The sequence below is a fragment of the Stegastes partitus genome, unplaced genomic scaffold (genome assembly GCF_000690725.1).
Source record: "Stegastes partitus isolate 25-593 unplaced genomic scaffold, Stegastes_partitus-1.0.2 Scaffold1280, whole genome shotgun sequence".
NCBI lineage: Eukaryota > Metazoa > Chordata > Actinopteri > Pomacentridae > Stegastes > Stegastes partitus.
The window spans coordinates 51,868-71,975 of record NW_007579011.1 but is presented as its reverse complement, the minus strand read 5'-3'; the positions used below and the strand labels follow the sequence as shown (position 1 = coordinate 71,975).

At 42.0% G+C, this 20,108-nt stretch overlaps 1 non-coding gene across 1 annotated transcript; it reads right to left on the bottom strand.

The window, feature by feature from the left end:
- Nucleotides 1-14,763: 14,763 nt before the first annotated feature.
- trnat-ugu (transfer RNA threonine (anticodon UGU)) lies at nucleotides 14,764-14,835 on the bottom strand. Its single transcript has one exon. It is a non-coding gene; the product is annotated as a tRNA-Thr (tRNA).
- Nucleotides 14,836-20,108: the final 5,273 nt, after the last annotated feature.

Below are 20,108 nucleotides of genomic sequence, written 5' to 3'. Positions count from 1 at the left end.
AGACCACCAGCAGCCTACGTCAGCGGTCTTCAACCTTTTTGGCACCACGGGCCGGTTTTAAGCAAGAAGTTTTTCTACGGACTGATGACATAACAAAAAATAGTTGTTTTTCTTCTGTTAAAGAGTTTCATAAATAAATAAAATTACTTTTATTGCTAAATACGTGTTTACTTTTTCTTCTGTGTCTCAGTGTCGAGTCCGTCTTTCCACAGAAGCTCTCCTGAGATGTTGGTTTTTGACTGACGGCATAAAAACCGATTGAGTCCAGTGCAGGAAACAAGCACAAACAGAAGTGATCGGAAGTCGAGCTTGTCGTTTTTCAAAATAAAACACCCTGCAGACTCCACTGGAAATAAAAATAAACCATTGGAGCATTTTTATTCTTTCTGTGCGGCCCGGTACCAAATGACCCCCGGCCCCGTACCGGTCCGTGGCCCGGTGGTTGGGGAACACTGGTCTAAGTGACTTCCTGCCAGTGGATCTCTCTCAAGTCAAAATGAAGCGTTTTGAGAAACTAGCCGGACGCCACATCATTCGAGGACTTCCATCCACAGTCGACCACCACCAGAGGACGCTGTAGCCGTCGCCCTCCACACTGACCCACCTAGCTGTGCCGGTGTAGCGCTCCGAAAGTTTCTTTAAATAAGAATGCAAATCAGTTCATGTTTTATTGTCACAGTGGTTAAAAACATTTCCATGTTTTAAAGGGAGAAGAGTTGATGTCCTTTAAAAGGAGCGCTGTCGCTTTAAGAAGAGTTACAGGAACGTGATGTACGCAGGCTGAAGCTGAATGTGATGAACTAAACGAAGGTGGACGTGTTTCTGGAGGTTCATGTTGAGGGTGCAGCACCAGGCTTTACGATCAACCCCTGCCTCCCACACTCCACCTGCCTCTGGATAAAGGACTTCCAACCGCCCACAGAGAGTCAAAGTCGGGCCTCACCTTTCACCAACGCTCAGGTTCAACACTGGCTCGTCCGTGGACAAAAACCGTCCTCATGATGCAGCAATAACAACCTGGTCCTCAGTGCCACCAATGGGAATGACCTGGTTTGCTTGTTTGCTTGTTTGTAGCTTGACCGGTACTGAGCCCAGGATGTAGTGATGGTGCCCCTGCATCCCAGTATCAGGTGACCTGTTTTAGTAAAACATTCACATGCAGGGAGTCAAGCACGCTTTAAAGTGACTGAAATGGTGAAATGACGACTGTAGTTTTTTGGCAAAACTTGAAATTTACATCAGAGACGTTGCTGCTTGCAAGTTGTTGTTTTGACATAAAGATAGTGTAACAGGACGACACTGATTGAACCGTGTTCCATGTGACTACCGCATCCCAAATATGACTAAAACCAGGTCAGGACTGATAGAACTGGAATAATGGTGTCAGTCTTTCTAAATAAGAGCCACACATCAGAGAGTCGACCCTTCAGGACGGGCAGGAAGACAATGATTCAACATGCACAGGCAGTTCCTCACCAGAGTACTGAAAGAGAAGCTAATTTAAAAGTTTTGAAATGTCCCGGTCTGGTCTCAAAGTCTACACCGAGTCAGAAGGCCTTGACAAGACCCAACGAATGCTCAAAAAAAAACCCTGCTCACTTCACCCTTCAGGACGGAGCACATGGATGGACTCGGTATCTGTATTCTCAGCACTTGTTGGAGAAGTTCAGCTACAGCATGATTCTGCGAAAACCTCAACTCAGCGTACCCTGTTAAAAAATCATAACCTCCTCCTCATCCAGCCGGTATTGTGTTTTTATTCCTTTTTTTTGCTGCACTCCTTGTTTAACTCCTCTCCCTTGTTTCTCCTCCACACTTCCCTCGTCTCCGGTCCAAACCCTCCTAATCTGCTTTGACATTTTAGCGTTTAACGAAATGATTTAACCTCACAGGAGAGCAGAAGAGAGGCAGGAGGGAGTCACACAGATCATAAAAGATACTGACATCCATCGACACCATGGAGCTGCCAACATCAGAGGTGATGTGACCGAGTTCAGAGCCTCCAGTCACACCTCCGACTTCCTCAGATAGCATCGTGCTGCTAAGTTAGACTCACTAGAGAGTAAATATAGGATACATATCAATATAAGGGATTTACATGTGGTGATCCAAAAGTGGGACCTCTTCTATTGCTAATTGTAATTATTCAATGTACAACATATTAATGTAAATACAGAACAATAAACAACATCATATTGTTATATTTTAATGTCAGTACATGGTGAATATATTGCAGTATAAGCAGGTAAAAGATGTTTGCTGGTATATAAATAGTTGGTAACCCTTTGCTAAGTGGTCACTGGGTCATTACGTCTTAAATCGTCAAATTTCTTGAACAGTTTCTCGTATTTGTCTGACATGTTAATCGCCCAAAATACAGATAAATATAAAGTTATTTGTGAAATTTTAGCTTGATGTTGGACATACTTTCTGAAATATTTTTTATAGAACTGCCCATCAACCACTCTCAGCCTCAAATTTCAATTTGTGAAAAAATGCACAATGTCTGAACGGCGTTTTCTTTGGAACTATTAAAGTTAAAACCTTGAAAAGTTCTTATCATGGTGCCATTAAATCTACCAATGCTGGACAAGTGGATCAAATTATCTCCAATCATAGGTCAGTTAAAAAAAAAAGAGAAACGTCCAATCCTTGAGCTCTCATTCAAATAAAAAATGCAAAAGTCAACTAGTGATGTTTTCTGAACCACATGTAGCTGAAACACTTTTTGACATTAAAATATTTGAGCACAAAATGAATAAAAATGGAAGTTTTGTTGAACTTCTTCGACTGATCGAGCAGGAATGAAAAGTGGTATCACAGAAAGAAAAGTATTTCTGGACAGCTTAATTCCAGTCAAACAATGTTCCGGAGTTTCAAAATGGCTTCCAGATAAAACTAAGAAGATATGGATCATATATGGGTTTTTTTTATTTTATTTTTATTTTCTGACCACTTTGTAGGCTGGATTAAAAATTTAAAAATTGTTTAAAAAAAAAAAAAAAAAGAAACAGACCTACCTTTACGTTACACATATTTAAGTCTCATGCATGTTTTCATCCCTTAACACAAAGACAGAGAATCGATAATTATCCCATCAAACAGTTTCCACAATGATCCTCTGCAGAAATTAAAGTGTTTTTAGAAACTTTTTCCCGGTGGCCACTCACAGTACTGCAACAAAAATGTGTCGCAAAAAGTGCTTCCCATCGATTGACCAAAAAGAGTCCATAAACTGTTAAGAGGGAAATCTCAAACTACCAACGAGGAAGAGTTTTGCTTTGCCTTTATGTTTGTGAAATGTTCCCAGAGCCTCGACAAGTCGGTTATATTTGATGTCCTGATGTAAAGTCTCGAAAACTGTTTAGGCTCATAGTGGACCCATAATGATGAGTCTGGTTTTTAGTTTCTGCAGTGCATCCATACTATGTTCTGTCAGGTGTTGCTTGAAGCTTGGCGACATAGTCACTCACAAGCTAACAACTAGCATGCTATGTTTACATGCTAGTGTTAGCTAAACCCAACAGCTCCAGCTAGCTTGGTTGTGACAACCAAGTTCCAACAATCCATTTAAAAGATGTGTGGGCAATTTTTACTACAGCACCACATGGTTTAATAAAATGGAATATCATGGGACAACACTAAACGTATTTAAGTCTGAAAAAGCCTTCTGACAGGTGATGTCACAAGCAAAGCAAAACTATTTCTAATAAGTACTGTTCAAGCCATAACTGAGCTGAATTGGTGTTTAAGTGTTTTTATTCAGTCTATAGTAGTTGCTTTGTGCCTGGAACTACATCAATAGATAAATAAATGGGTGATTTATTTATTTTAATCATCATTAAGAAGGACACCTCCCATTTGTCGAGTACAGAAATGACAAATTAGCTCCAGGAATCAGGTCAACATCCAAAGTTTGAGAATAGTTTCCAGGTTTTTGCTGACAGGTGACTACAGCATTAAAGAGGAGATTATAGAAAACATAAATACCTCCTCCTTCATTCATTTTCTTAGTTTTTTTGCTTTTATTGCATTATTTCTTTGTCTGCTTTAGTATAATTATGTCTGCGGCGCGCTATGGTCGTGGGATTTAAGTGAATTAAAGTTTAAATGGAGGTTAAACAAGGAAATAATAAACAGCTATTAAGTGGTTTTGTGGTGTTTCCAGGTGGTAGTCAGGGCGGCCAGCATGTGGGCCTTCCCTAATGAGCACACTGAGAAATAAATACATTTAATTATTTATTCTCATGGAAAAATAAGAAAAATGCTTCGTAATTATTTGAATCCGCTGTAGAGTATATTTTATTTTGGATAGAACACTTATTATTACTGCAGACGTATTAAGTGCAACACATTTACAGAATCTAATTTTCAGCTGTTGGAGCCTTCAGGGTGACGGTGGTGAAGGTTCAACTCTTACTTCAGTTATTCGTCTTTACATCTTGATTGATTCCACTTTGCCTCGTTAGTGAAGCGCTGTTTAACTGAGCTGAAGACGGAGAGAATAAGAGGATAAATCAGGTCGACGGAGACGGTCGGTGTGAGCGTGGACATGCAGACAGAGGGAGGTCATTCAGGAGGACTGGAGCTGAATATGAACGCCAGCAATCAATGGAAACATCTGAGCTCTCCAGGCAATTATTCCCCCTCATACCTGCGAATAGAAAAATCAATATGCATGAGACTTCTGTGGATGGAGAAAGTGGCCCGGACACACCCACAGACAGTCCTACGCCACCACCAGGGGACTCACAGTCTGCACTGACCACATGTGGACCAAAGACATGAAACATAAGCTTGTTTTCTACCTTTTCATTTAAAAGCCAAACATAGGCAACGACCCACGATGTGTAATGGAGTAAACCGTGTCATTCCACTTGCCATAGTTGGTGAGGTTATCCCACTGTGTGGTCTTACAGGCGCCTCCTCCCTAATGCTGGCGTCTGATATTCGCCAGTATTGGGTTGGATGCGTCCGAGGTAAGTCGGGTTGAGTGGGTGCTGGAACCATTTCTGCAATCATGAAAGTAATTTGGTCGTCATACGTGTGGAGGACGTGTTGTAGCTGCTGTCAGGGAACATCCAAAGTGATTTTTATTATCTCGTATCGTCTGGTTGCTGTTAAAAGCACCTTGACTTAACGTGCTCCTGACGCTGCGCCTTTCCATTCCTGTACAGAACGTTTTGTGATCCGACTGCCTGACCAGCACTCTTGTGTTATTTGCAGAATAAACGGCCTGTTCGGGCTTAACCAAACCACTGTCTCTGAGTTTTTCATTAAACACGACGCAGAGTAACTGAAGAGAAAACGAAGTGAACCTGCCAGTACCAGGGCTGGCGTGGTTCCACGAGCAGATGTCCCCGCAACGCGAGGTGAGTCACGCAAACCTCCACGTCACGGGGGGATATTGTCAAGCTGAGCGGTGACAAACAGTTAAACAGGCCTGAAACTAAAGTCATGTTGCATTAGAAGGACCTCCACGTGGTCCATCCTCCACCTCCTCCTCCACCCAGACACAACAACACAAACCACACCGAGCTCACAGCCGTAGTGTACTCACTCTACACGTAACCTCGACTTAACCTGCAGCCCTTCAGCTACCACACACACACACACACACACACACACGGGACACGCTACAGCCGTGCACTGTGACCACACGGATAAACACATGCAGCAGCAGCACCGTGGGGCTCGGAGGTGTTCTAGTGAGATAAAGATGACACAGGCTGCTGCTACCGTAGTAACGCTGGGAGGCTCTGGAGAGGCCGAGCTCTACAGAGTGTGTGTGTGTGTTGGTGTGTGTGTGTTGGTGTGTGTGTGTGTGTGTTGGTGTGTGTGTGTCGTGTGATACCGGGGGAGTCCCTGTGCGATGCCAGTGTGTCAGAGGGAGAAGGGCTTTGTTTGAAAGCCAGAGCTGAAGTCGAGCTAAAATAGTTCCAAACACAAAGAAAAGAAGAACGAAATCCCTTCATCTCCTCAGCATCAACTCCTCCATGGTAAATATGGGGAAGGATTTAACCCTGTGTGCACGTTTATGTGTTGAACACGGGGATGAATTATTAGCAAGTCACACAGGAAAAACGTTTAGTTTCCAACCAGTGATTTAAAATGCAGTGTGTGAAATTTCAGACGTTATTTGTTGTTCCTGTGAAATACTCTGTAGGATGTTGTTAAAATGACAAAAACAAAAACATCACCTTAAATTATATATGTCTATGTTTTACTGCAGAAGGCTTCTAATATTGTCATTTTAAACATTTTAGCATTTTTAAGGTTGCACTTTGTTTTTCTTTTTTTTTTTTGTACTGTTTTATCTAATGTTTCCTTTTTTTTTTTTTTTTTTTTAAATTATTTGTAAAGCACTTTTTGACTCCAGTTTTTAAAGGTGGTGTAGAAATAAAGTTCATTATTGTTGTTCTTATTAAAATTGTTGTTGTTGTTGAAACATCAGACACACATCATGTGACTTCATAGATAAATATAACTGGGTGTCGTCTGCATAACAATGGAAATCTATGCAGTGATTCCTAATTATATCGCCTAAAGGGAGCGTAGGAGCCATTTATATTTATTGTGAGCAGGTTATTTTATTTTGGCTGGATATGTAGAGGGCACAGGTGACAGGAAGAGGAAGGTACAGGTAAAGGGAGGGCACACAGTTCTCATCAGACCAGTAATCAGAACTGGCTAGGACTGAGATATACGAGGAAAACCCCTGTATGTTCATCTTTGGATTTCATCAAATAAACCATCCACTACACTGCAAGTATATGGACTGAAAAGTCTGTTTTGGGTCTGTGGTGGTTCACTCTTGCTCCACCTAATGGCAATAAAAGGACACTGAAAAATTACAGGGAGCATGTACAAAGTAAATAATATTGGTCCCAACACAGAACCCTGTGGAACTCCATAACTAATTGGAGATGGAAGAATCATCATTAACATGAACAAACTGGAATCTGTCTGATAAAAATGCTTTGAACCAATTTAGTGAAGTTCCTTTAAGTCCAATTAAACCTTCCAGTCTCTGTAACAAGATGCTGTGATGTCAAATGCAGCAGAACGAGTACAGAAACTAGTCCACTGTCTGAAGCTATAAGAAGCATTATGATAAATAAAGCAACTACAAAACCCAGTGATGTTATTATTGCTGTGCAGTAAATCCACTTTATTGTGTTACGGCCCCAGAGCCTCTGTCTTCTCTCACTCTTATCTTGCAGCTTTCTGGCTGGGCGGAGCCTCCAATCTGCTAACCTGGTGCACCTGGCCAATCTCACTGACTATATAAGCTGGCCTGCTGTGCCAGATCGCTCTCTTCTCCCTTACCAGCCATGCTCCTGTGTTTGTCTCTTTTTGTTTGTTTCATGCTGGCAACATGCATCACACATCAATCACTGCACTCATACACCCTCGCACACCACTGACGCTCACAATCACACCCCACGATTCTACTTTGTTTCAATAAATAGCCTTATGTTACAGCTGAATCCACCTGTGTGTTTCCTCCTTTGTTGCGGCCTAAGAGCCAGTCGTAACAAATGTCCAAAGTAGGTGTTGAGAGGAATTTAAGTTGGTATGTCAGTGCATAGCAGGAAACACTGAGAAGTAGGAGATACAAAATGGATAGAGGACTGAAAAAGCAAGTGTGAAAGATTAGACATTATGTAGTTACACCAGCTAGAGATGTGCAAAAAGATTTTAATTCTGTTTAATAAAACAAACTGTGTGTTAATGTGAGGCATGAAGTCATTTATATGGTGGGGGATGGGAGGAGAAATCAGTGTCAGTGGGGGTTCCTGGTCTTGTTGATGAGGCCCGATGCTGTTGGGAGGAAGATGTTTTGTTTTGGGTTTTTTTTTGTTGGTTCTTGTGTTCACAACCTTTCTGGCGTTCATCCATCAGCTCTGAGCGTCCTCATAAAGCTACTCTTTGTCACACAACCGCCATTCAACCAACAGCTCAATACTTTGAAAAGAAAACTTTCCAACAGAAATGAGCAAAGTTGACACACAGGGCATCTCCACCGGCCCGACAGCACAGAACCTACGGAACCTCATCCTTGTGTGCATGAGCAATAACAGCTTCTCAAACTTCATCCCGCCGCTTTCATCTCCTCGAGTCGGCGCACAAATGGTTCATTTCCAGCCATCGCTTTATTTTGTAAATCCATCTCGCCTCTCTGCCTTTTGGGTGTCCGTCATCTTTATGAGTTTGTGTTTTTATTATTTCTCTTCGCTATGGATGGTGATAAAACCCACGAGCTGAACTGGACCGTCTGTGACATTTAGAGAAAAAAGAAGAAGAAATGCTCCCGCGATAGGTGCTCAGCCTCAATCTTTAATTTTGCTTACCTGAAAAGATTATTGTTTCTGGTTGACATTTGGAGCCGAGACGCTAACGGTTGGTAAATCTGTTTGCTTCTGCCCATCGGCTGGTCTTTGCTGACTCCTCTGTTTGTGTACGAGGTCAATCTGAAGCGAAATTCCTGGGATTGTGTCCAGTCAATAGCAGAGCCAGATGGATTAACCAGAAATAAAAGCGTGAGTGGCATTTCTTCATAACCTTTCATGAAACAGCTCCACAAAAAAAAAAGAAAAAAAAGAAGCAACTTTGCCTAATGAACAGGCGGCTACGATGGAGTCCTGATTGAAGGGGAAGAGGAGAGCGACAGACCGAAGTGCTCGGAGAGGCACATGGGCAGAGACTGAGAGCGAAGACATTTAAGGAGATTACATTATTATCATTGACCTTCCAAATGGCTGCCAAAGGTTGGACGTGTCGTAAATGCTTCAGTTAACGTGGGAAAGATGAACTTATCTGGTGGGAGATTAACTCGCCGTCTCTCCGGCTCATTCCCCTCTTCGCCTTCGTGACTTCATGCAGTCGCTTCAACTTTCTTCGGTCGTCCGTTCTTGGGAAGTTTAAGAAATGCATTAACGTCGTGGTAAATCTCTTGTAAGACAGAAACCTGAACAAGACGTTAAAGCTGAGCACAGATGATAAGAAAAAACTAAAATATCTCAGCAGTGTTGAATTGAAGCTTGCTTTTAATCAAACACCATCTACCCAGTCAGGTCTGGAAATGTTCACAGTGACTGAACCTTCTGAGAAGACTGAGCTGTCTAGGAGTCGGTCCACACATCCTTAAACCAACCAAAAACCAAACTTAAACTTGACCTAACGTTTCACCTCTCAGCTTGGTTTGGTCACCTAAGCTGTGAGCGCAAAAACAAATTAAATAGGATCGTCACGATGGGAAGCAGAATTGTGGGTAAACCCCAAAAGTGTCTGACGCCAATATGGACTGAAAGGACGAGGACGGACGCCAGGAGAATCTTGGAGGATAGCTCCTGTCCTCTTTTTAACAGGTTTGAACTTCTGAAGCCTGGGAGGTGCTACAGAACCTCCTCCATTGGCCGCCATTGGTCTCCTCAGTTCAACAGAGTGACTAACCCGCATATAACCTGAACCTGAGCTGCTTTTTCACTTGTTTTATTGTTCTATTGTAGGCTACCTGTACTGTGTATTGCTGAGTGTCTGTATGGATGTCATGTGTGTTGATGAGCCGACGACACTTTTCCATCGTGGTGGACGATAAAGTTTTATTCTGTTCTAATTGAAAAGCAGGTGGCTGTAGACAGGCGTGAATATGACGATTAGTTCTTCATTTCCAGTGTTCAGTCATCTGTGCATTTCTTGTTTTCTATTTTCTTGTTTGCTAAAATGCTTTTTTCCTTTTTGTTTTCTTTTTTCTTTTTGCCTGACCGAACTTTTTCATTTGTATTTGTACTCAAACTGATGTGATAATGAGACACAGGCGACGCTAACGAGGGAGGAGCAGCTGATCAAAAAAAAAAGGGAAAACACACAAAGGGAGGGACTACAATTCTGGCAACATCCAAAGTAAATAACAGGCAGTTATGATAAGAAGGGACCTGGAAATATAAGTCCAAAATAATTATCAGCTGTTGCTAATAATTTCCATGCACAACATTCTAGCTCCAGGCTGCAGGTGGCTCGGTGATTAGCATCGTTGCCTCACAGCTAGAAGGTCGCCGGTCCGCGTCTCGGTGAGGACACCTGGGATCTTTCTGCGTCTCCATGTTCTCCCCGTGCAGCGTGGGTTCTCTCCGGGTTCTCCGGCTTCCTCCCACAGTCCAGAAACATGCTGAGGTTAATTGGTGATTGTAAATTGTCCGTAGGTGTGAATGTGAGTGTGCTTGGTTGTCTGTCTCTAAGTGTAGCCCTGTGATAGACTGGTTACCTGTCCAGGTGAACCTGCCTTCACCCTGAGTCAGCTGGGATAGACTCCAGCCCCCCATGACCCTGGTGAGGATTAAACGGTGGATAGGTAATGGATGGACGTTCTAGCTCCAGCAGCAGCTCATGTTCTCTGCTCCATCTCCTTACCTCCTGCTGTCTCTTTAATCAAGCGACAAACGAAGAGATGGTTGTTGAGTTTGAGAGACATCCTACGGTCCCATCATCGCAAAGAAAATGGCAAAAAAAAATGCTGCCTGTCGAAGTGAAACTCTGGAGACGGGTTCCTCTGGTAAGAAGCTGAATGTGTGTCCATGCATGACTTTAAGCTAACGTCTACAACGTTTGTACAACTTTTCTAACCTAAAGACGTGCCGCACCGAGACAGACCGAAACAACAACAGAAATATTTATCCTTTGTATAATTTAACTCGTGTTTCCGTTACATTATGCAGAAAAGATGAGGATAGCTTTTTGGACCCGGTGCAGCATTGTTGTGAATTAAGTTCTTCACCAAGTTTGTGCAACACGTGTTACCTAGGTTACCAGGTAACCCTTAGCTGGTGGCTATAGGCAAATAAATGCAGACAAGACTCTGACATGGAAGCCTTGTTTGATGCAAAGCTGTCACTTCCTGTACACCAGTACTGTAATTTAACGTAACACAGACACTATACGGCCTGTTTCCGTGTGAAGGCGCTGCTCACACTTTGCATAAAAACATAAAGAGACGTCTGGTTTACTTTTGCGGCCGTGGATAAACGCCACTTAAACGCTGCTCACACGCCCGCCGTCGTCAGCTTGGCGGATTATAATGGAAGCCGTCGGTCCGTAAACAGTCTGCATGCACAGTTTAGTCACGGGATGAGACGAGAACATAAGCAACACGTCTCCAAACAAGCGCTTCGTCCCGTTCTAGTCAAGCTGGGGTTTAATATCTTGTCAGAGCAGACGCTTCGTTGCGATGACAGCATAATACCTGTATAATAACTGGAGCACAAAGCCGTCAGATCGCAGTGCGTCTCGTTTCTTGTGCGATGAAAAGCCAGCGTGCATTCAGTCCCACTTCTTGAGCCGTGATTTGGCTCCGACGTGTGACACTTTGGCTGCCGAGCAAGATGGCTGCCATCGACTGTTCTCCTGAATGCCTCGGCAATGAAAGACTTCCGTCGCCGTGTGCACTCAAACGAGATCTAAATTATTTCAATTAAGCCGAGTGTTTCAAATGAGACCGTGTAACTAATTCCCATCTCGTTGTATTGACGTGAATGTGAAATCTATTTCGGGTCGGATTCACCTTTTTAAACGTGTTTTGCACAGCGGTTCTGTGTTTTTGTAAAAATCCTGCAGTGTTAATTGTGAATGCAGTTCTGAGCTGCTAATCCCATGACATGAATGCTCAGTCCTGTTTTATAGATGTTTGTTCTGGTCTTGGTGGCTTCTGTCACTACATAATCCAATTGGCTTCGTACAGCAGCAGCTTTAATTTAATCCCTCACATAGTGTAAAGAAAAGTGAACTCCCAGTGGCCCACTTTCACTGGACGGTTTTCTCTCGTGACCAACGGTGACACTGGTGGGTGGTGAAGGTGTTCAGGTGACTGGATTAAATCAGATTAAGACAACGCTGCTTTACAAAGACAGAAAGCATTCAAATAAAGAAAGAGTTAAGTTATGCCTTACTTCTGCTTATTATTAGTAACTGTCACAGGTTTCACATAAACTCCAACAAAACATTGATATACGTGACTCTTCTTCAGTTCTGTTGACTGTTTGTAGCTACAGAAGTAGATTCATAAATGAAACATGAAATAAATGCATTAAAATGTGTATTTTAAAGGCGGCTTAACCACAAAACCATCAGAGGCATCTGGTCAGCTTTGACGTGAGCTAGTTTGCTTTCAAAATGTTGCAGATTTTTTACAGTATAATCAAAGATTCTATGAGATTTAAGATGCTTTTATTTATTTGGTATAACTAAGTCAGTTACGAAGACATTGGAGCTTCAGAGATGATGTTTCAGTGGTGTTTGGTTCATCTAAAACTAGCTAGCTTTTACCTTTATTTTCCTCAAAGGTTTCTAATTTCCTATTTTTCTGCTATCATGTTATATATTATATATTTTTATGGTGGTGAACCAACTAACATCTTGGGTTTAAACCTCCTGATCTGCTGGGACCTCACTCTGTGGAGTTTGTACGTTCTTCTTGTGGATTGGTGGTTTTCAGTGGATGCTCAGGCTTCTACTGTAAGATCCAGACCAAGAGACAGACAGATCAGAACCAAGTCCAGATCCACAGATAAATCTAAAGAAATTTGTGAGGTTAACAGGTGTTTCTAATAGGTCATCTAAATTGACTTTAGGCGTGATTGTGCATGGCTGCCTTCACCATAGAGCCTCAGAACTGAGCAACAACACGCCAATAGTTCTGACACAAGTAGGACTACACCCCTGGTTTTGGATTAAATTTAATCTGTCAGAACTAGACTGTTTTAAATGTGTACATGTAGAGGCAGAGGTGTCTACAGTCAAATGCAGTAGTAGTAGTTGTTGTAGTAGTAGCAGTAGTAGCCTGACCAACAATCCTCAGCGTCAGTGGAAGTTTCATGTTGGTTATGGTGTCTCAAATGAGGAACAAGCTGCAGAAACAGTATGGATTACAGCTTGTTTAGCACTACAGACTGCAACGAATCTACAAGCAAGATGGTCAAAGCTGAAAGAATAGAAGAATAGTACGAGGATGCAAGTGGACAACTGGGTCAACAAGTCCAAATGCACAAAACCATACGAATGGAAAGTGGCAGACGTTGTTGTAAACTAACTGCTGCAAACACAAAAGGGACGAACAGCATTCCAGTGCGCTGACACGCTGGCATTCATACGTCTCAGTTCAACTGTTGTTACTGATTGACGTAAACGAAGAAGAATGTTTGAATGTCGACGCCAAATAACTTTCTGCTTTCACCTTCTGTTCTCAGTCCATACAGCAGGTTAGCTTTTAGAATGTTCTGCAGAATAGTTTTCAAAAACTAAATCACCAAATCCACACCTTCAGCCACCAAGACGCACACATATATTCTTTTTTTTTAAATGTCTTGCATTGAGCACAGCTGTCAAATTTATTATGCGCAACATTCAGGACTGTATAAAAGGATTATAAATGATTTGTTTGAGTCAATGCCACAGAAAACCAGACACTTGGTCGACAGTCTGGCCTTCAGCAGCTAGCTTAGCACAAGCTTTACCAGTGGCCTCTAAATGCCAGACTTTATTTATGTCACTAAAAAGTAAGAGTCTCTAGATTTGACCAGTAAAAAAATAAAAGATTATTACTGGAGATGAAGTGACCGGCGCTTATCGACTTCAAGCTAAGCGCAGTCAAAAGGAAGAGATTTACATTTTCTTCTTTTATATATATATATCTCTGTATTTTTTTTATCTCATTATTTGTCTAAAATGTTTGATGCAAACTCAAAAGCCCCCCTGCAGTGGAGGATGCTGCTTTCCAAATCAGGCGAATGCAGAATTCTGCTCGAGCTTCAGGGTTTCACGGTTGAACAGTTCATCACCGACTGGTTTACACTCAACATACAGCACATATGAGCAGATGTAGATAGAGTTTCAGGGTTTTTTTTTCCAGATTCTCATCTGCCCGCTGGGTAGTAAAAATAAAAAGTCATTAGAATCTCTCCAACATGCAGAATAGGTCACTTGCAAATAACTAGTTTGGCTTCTGGGCACGATTGTCAATTAGACACTCAGAAGGGCAGAACTACTTGTTCCCCCCCTTTATCCATCAGCACATGTTCTGCCGTCATGTCACAAATGTCAGAGTTTCTACTGCTGGCGGTGTGGAATTCAAGAGGCAAATTCAGCTGCTGTCAGTCACTTTACTTGTGACCATCAGACTGCATTACGTTGGAGAGAAGACTCCTACATCTGGACCCTCAGGTCTGGTAGAGTAAAGGGTAGAAACTGACAAGAAATAAGATTCAGTCCCAACCAAACTACTTCCAGTATGAAGACAAGGGAGCTCACATGTCTCTAAACTGAAATTGTCTCGTTTCGAGGATGCCGATGTCCACTGTAAATACATACGAGGTCTATTATGTCAGTAACGAGAGGAAGTTTTAGTGATTGAATCTCGGAAGAACCGACAGTGGAACAATCTGTACGCTAAAGGAACTTCAGGCATATAATCTTGAGCAAATATCTGTATGCACTTGTTAGGACTACGTATATCATGATCATCAAGATTCTCAGTCATCCGGGTCATGGTTATTCTTGTAGATTAATCATAACAACTGGACTTGCATGAGTTCCTTGAAGACGTTCCACCTCTCATCCGAGAGGCTTCATCAGTTCTGACTGACTAGTTGGGAGTTCCACATACTTTTATCCTTAAGGAGCCGTTATAACTTCAGATAGAAAAACCACTGAGAGGCAAAATGAAGAACTTCCTTCCATGAGGATGCTACCTTAACATGGTTGTCACATCAGAGGCATGGATGGGGATCGAACCCATGACCTTTGGTTTACAAGACCAACGCCTTACCACTTGGCCACCACGCCCATGGTCAAGAGTCAACCAAGAATCTCCAAGAAGCAGCTCTGAATGAATCAGAAGCTGCTGGAACACAGCTGTCAGTGTCCACAGAGTCTGACATCAACATGAGCTGAGAGGCTGATGAAGAAGGAAGTTCTTCCTCTAGAAGCAGAACCTTAAAGCTCCACTGAAGTCTGCTGCTGGTCACAGGGACAAAGAAAAGGCCTTCTGGAGGAAAGTTCTGTGGTCAGATGGAACAAAAATGTACATATTTGGCCACAATGACTAGAAATAAGTCTGGATTAGAAAAGGTGAGGCCTTAACCCCAAGAACATCAACCCTAACCCATCAGGCATGGAGGTGGCAGCATCATGCTCTGGGCCTGTTTTGGTGAAACTGGTCCTTTACGCAAATTACATAATGAAGAAGAAGGATTACCTCCACATTCTTTACAGAAAACTAAAATCATCAGGCTGGAGGTTTGGTGTTGGACACAGTTGGATGTTTCAACAAGACAATGACCCCAAAGACACACCAAACGTTGTAAAAAAAATGGTTAAATCAGGCTGGAATTAAGTCTTATTTCAGTGTTTATTTTGCTATTTATGGCCAAAACAGGAGCCACTGTTGGATGCAACAAAACAAGCCCAAAATAGTTTTACATGTCTCTTCCTCTACAATAATAGCAGCTGAGTGGACAAAAAACTCTATTTGACATCATCATTGTATATGCATTAGTTTTCTTTTTGCAAGTTTTCTCAAAGTCAGGTTCAGATTGCATGTGGATGGAAACCTGGACGTCTCTTTCAACACCACGTTGTTCACATAAAACCTGTCGGCAGTGTGTTACTAGATGTGTCAGTGGTGATACAAGTCTATTAACCTTCTATGTGTTCATAAACATCTAGTTTGTGTTGCTTCTCTTCTTCTTCACATGAAAGAGTCGATAACGTTGTTCTCCTGTCGTCTCAACATCTCTTTGAACTGATCAGTGTCTCCGTCAGAAGATTCCTTTTGGACACTGATATATCAATTTTCCACTAAAAGCCAGATTAAGTGAACGTTTGATAGCACAGCAGAGCTTATAATCAGCAGGTTCCTCTGATGTTTTTATACCGTTTCCTACAAAACCGCCCATCTCTGAAAATGTCAGGAAGAAATCTATCACATCAGATAATTGTTTTTACAATAGCTTGATGTCAGCAGCTGAAGAGGACACAGAGAAAGACAACAAACCATGTAAAGTAGAACACAGAGGAACAAGTGAGGAGCTTATTTCACATTCGTAGCATCTCATCAAAGTGAACCAGCCTCTGATACGACTCATTAGGACGTCTCAGATGTTCGTGTTTTGATTTGAGCTGAGGTGACGATGAGACGGGAGTCAGTAATTACATCCCAGCAGGTGTTTACAGGACGTATGCGCCTCACATTTAGCATGTTTGTTTCATGGTGTTATTCTGGTCTGCATGTGAAGTGCGACGCTGAATGACGATTAGTCTCACACACATAGAGAACAGCCTGCAGCGGAAAGGTCTGGACCGAGAAGACAGAAGAACCCAACATGTTTTAGTTCAAAGACCAGAACACCACAGACAGACAGACGGCGGCGCTCCGTCATGGAGACGGTGGCGTTGCAGCAGCTTGCATCACCCTGAGTGACTGCACAAGAACACTGCTCCTCAACAGGCTGTGAAACTTTGGCTCGGTTGCATTTTCACCCAAAAGAATTTACATTTGTGGTGTCGACTCGACTTTTTTTCTCCCTCTGCTTTTATCAGAAATGTAAAACAGAAGCATTTTCTTCACAAGCGATTCATTACTGACACTGACGGCACAAACTTTATTTGTTCTTTGAGTATTTTTCTTTGACAGCTTCTAATTTAACCCGGTTTTCATGCAGAGACACTCGGCCTCGATGGTTTCAGCCTCTCAGACGTGAACATCTGTTTGATTTCCTTGTGATTGCTTTAATAATTACGACTACAAAACCAATGTTTGACAAAACAAGACGATGTTTTCTAAACCAAACAATTATTAACTGAGATCATAAACCACAGACTGAATCAAAACAGAAATAAATTGTGTCATTATTTGCACTCATGTATAAAAAAGTTAAGAAGCAGATCCTCATCCAGCAGTAAAACCCTCTGCTGGTCCTGGACACCATGATGTGTTGAAGGAGACGTGGAACCAGCAATCGAGACTTCTTGTAGTTCAATCATAACAACTGGACTTGTTTGAGTTCCTTTGAAGACGTTTCATCCAAGAGGCTTCATCAGGTCTGACTGACTAGTTGGGAGTTCCACATACTGATATCCTGAAGGAGTCATTAACACCTGAGTTTCAATAAGGAGTTTGTTGCTCCTCCCCCTCGTTATGTGAGTCGTTAGCGCTCCCCCTGCCACAATGGGGTTCGTTAGGGTCTTTTGTGTCTGGGTGTGGATGTGGGTTCATCTTCCTGAGGAGAGCTGGTAAGAGGTGATGCCTCAGACCTCCACCTCTGCTGAGGGATGGTCTTCCCAGTTGGACATAGACGGCTTCTTTCACCCCTCTCTTAAACCATCTGTCTTCCAACATCTGGACATTATTATCTTCAAACACAGGTGTTAACGGCTCCTTAAGGATATCAGGATCTGGAACTCTCAACTAGTCAGTCAGAGCTGATGAAGCCTCTTGGATGAAACGTCTTCAAGGATCTCAAGCAAGTCCAGTTGCTACGATCAAACTGTCAGAACAACCAGGACCTGGATGACTGAGGATCTTCACAGATGTATCAGTTGAATGCATTTCATTCAGTGTTTGGTTTTTGAAGCAAAGTGTCTCCAGCAAGAAGCCAGAAGTCTTTGGGCTCAGCGGACAATATGGTTTGAGATGTTTTGGAGTTCTGGTCATCGGAGAACATGAGACACTTAAAAACCCAAAGGAGGAGATGGTCCAACATGAACTGTGCTGTGGATCGACCTTAAAACAATTCATTAAAACGCAGACGAGTCAACCGGGACGGGGAGTGAACAGAATCATCACAAAACAACAGTTTAATGAATGACCATGAGGTGAAGGGAACAACTTTGGTCTCAGTAGGTCGGAGACATTTTGGAGAACTTTGAAATACGACGAGTTTCTGTGTCTCCATCTGCAGACCAGAAATAAAAACTCATCAAACTGTGAAGGTAGAGAGTGAATAACAGCCTGATGACAGTGAGTCAGTCGACACAGTTAACCTCGTTGTGAAAAGTTCTCAGCTGTGGTCCGATTAAAGGTGATGCAACACAAGTGAACAATGCTGCGTAGTCCTGTGAGGCCTCTTCAGTGACCTTGGACGGGTTACCACTTTATCAATGGTAAGAAAGTGACGCCAGTGGAGGAAACGAGTGTCGCCATCTCCTGCCAGTGATTCGCTACCAGAGTCTGACTTGTGGGAGGAAGACGTTCAGGTCAGGAATATAACAGCACCGTTATGTGTGGAGGCGACAGATTGTTCCGTCTGCAGCAGGATGACAGAACGCTCAGAACGCCGTGAAGACGGGAGGATTTACTGGAGATTTACCAGTCAAACACGTTTTATGGAGCAGAGGCTCATCTGTAAGCCGTCATGACATTGTACCAGCGAGCTCAGCTCACCCTGCTGTGCACGTACTGCTGATTGCTTATCTACTACATGAACAAATGGGGCAAATCTGAGGCGCCTCTTTGATGTTCGGGATGCAGTTCAGCTCGTACAACAGCAGCGGGTCTGTACTGGTGTCGGTATCAGCCGGGTCGAGTCAGCGCTCAGCGAAGCGTCTGTAAGTCAGTCGTAGTGCTGCGTCAGTTATTAACCCTCTGAGCTCCAGGCGGCTTCTTGGTGTTTTCTGCTGCAATATAAAGAACTGAACCTCGACTGGAACAGCACAACCACAGATAGAAGGAGGTCAGACGTGGTTCTTGTGCAGGAAAATAAACTTATAGAGAAAGAAAAAGAACATTTTGTAACAATAGTCAACATTTCTCTAAGTGCTCACAGCTGTTACCACTAAATAAATACCGACGCTACATACTGTAGATATTTCACATTTTAATTAGTTTCCATACGTCTCCTGTCTGTTAACTTTTTCCTGCAGTTCAGTCAAAATTCACTCCTTTTCTGTTACACCATTGTTGGTCTCAGCCTGTTCTGGCTTCTCGGTTGTGTCGAGATGAAAAGAGTTTTTTACATTTATTTTTTTGTGTGTGTATGTTTTTTTTTTTTTTGACAGGATCTGGTGCAAGTTTTTTTTTGGTGAATTTTCAAACGAGACGTGTAGATGAAGTGACTTTGATTAAATATATAAAAATGTTAAGTTTACATCTGGTTAATTCTCCTGAACTATTGGATCACAAATGAGTATTTTAAGGTTTAAAATCCACCAGTTCGGTTTTTTACTATTTGTAGCTCTGATAAATGTTGTAATTTTCATTCATTCATTCATTTATTCATTCATTTGTTTATTTATTTATTTATTTATTTATTTATTTATTTACCTCATAAGACCCTACCTCTGTCATGTCTCGAACCCGTTGTTAGGTTTTTGTCTTGTATTATGTCTTGTGAGTTTTATTTTGAAAATCTTTTCCCCTTCTGTGTCAGGTGACTTGTCCTTCCTCCTGTGTCTGATTGTCTACTCGCCCTAATGTTCTCCACCTGGTCCTCGTTGCCCCTTGTGTGTATATATAGTCTGCGTCTCCCTTTGTCCGGTGCCAGTTCATCTTGTTCTACGTACCAGATCAGTCGTCCTGGCCATCCACGCCACAATCTTACCAAGTTAAGATTTGTTTTCTTCCTTGTATTTCCACAGTCTTGTTAACGTTTTATTTGCTACTTTGTATTGCCTCGATTCTGTTAATGTTTTGTTGCTACTTTGTAATGTTATGATCCTGCCAAGTTAAGGTTTTGCTTTTTGATTCTCCAAGTAACTTGTTTCCTCGTAAGAGTGATTTTAAGTTGATACTTTGTCTCTAAATAAATCCGTTAAGAGAACTTTGAGTGTTTTGAGTCTTGCATTTGGGTTCACGTCCTTGACTCGTTGTGACAACCTCTTGTCTGAAATGCATTTGTTTCTCTTTGCTATAAATAAAAAATCCAAACAGTATAAAGAAAACACAAATATATTTAAAAAAAATTTAAAAAATGCATTAATATAAAAAATAAACAAACATAAATAAATAACAAAAATATGAACAGATTTGTGGTAATATAACCTAAAATGTGATGTCCACACATAAAGAAAATAAAAATACATTTTAAATAAAAAATTTATATAAAAAATATGAATACATA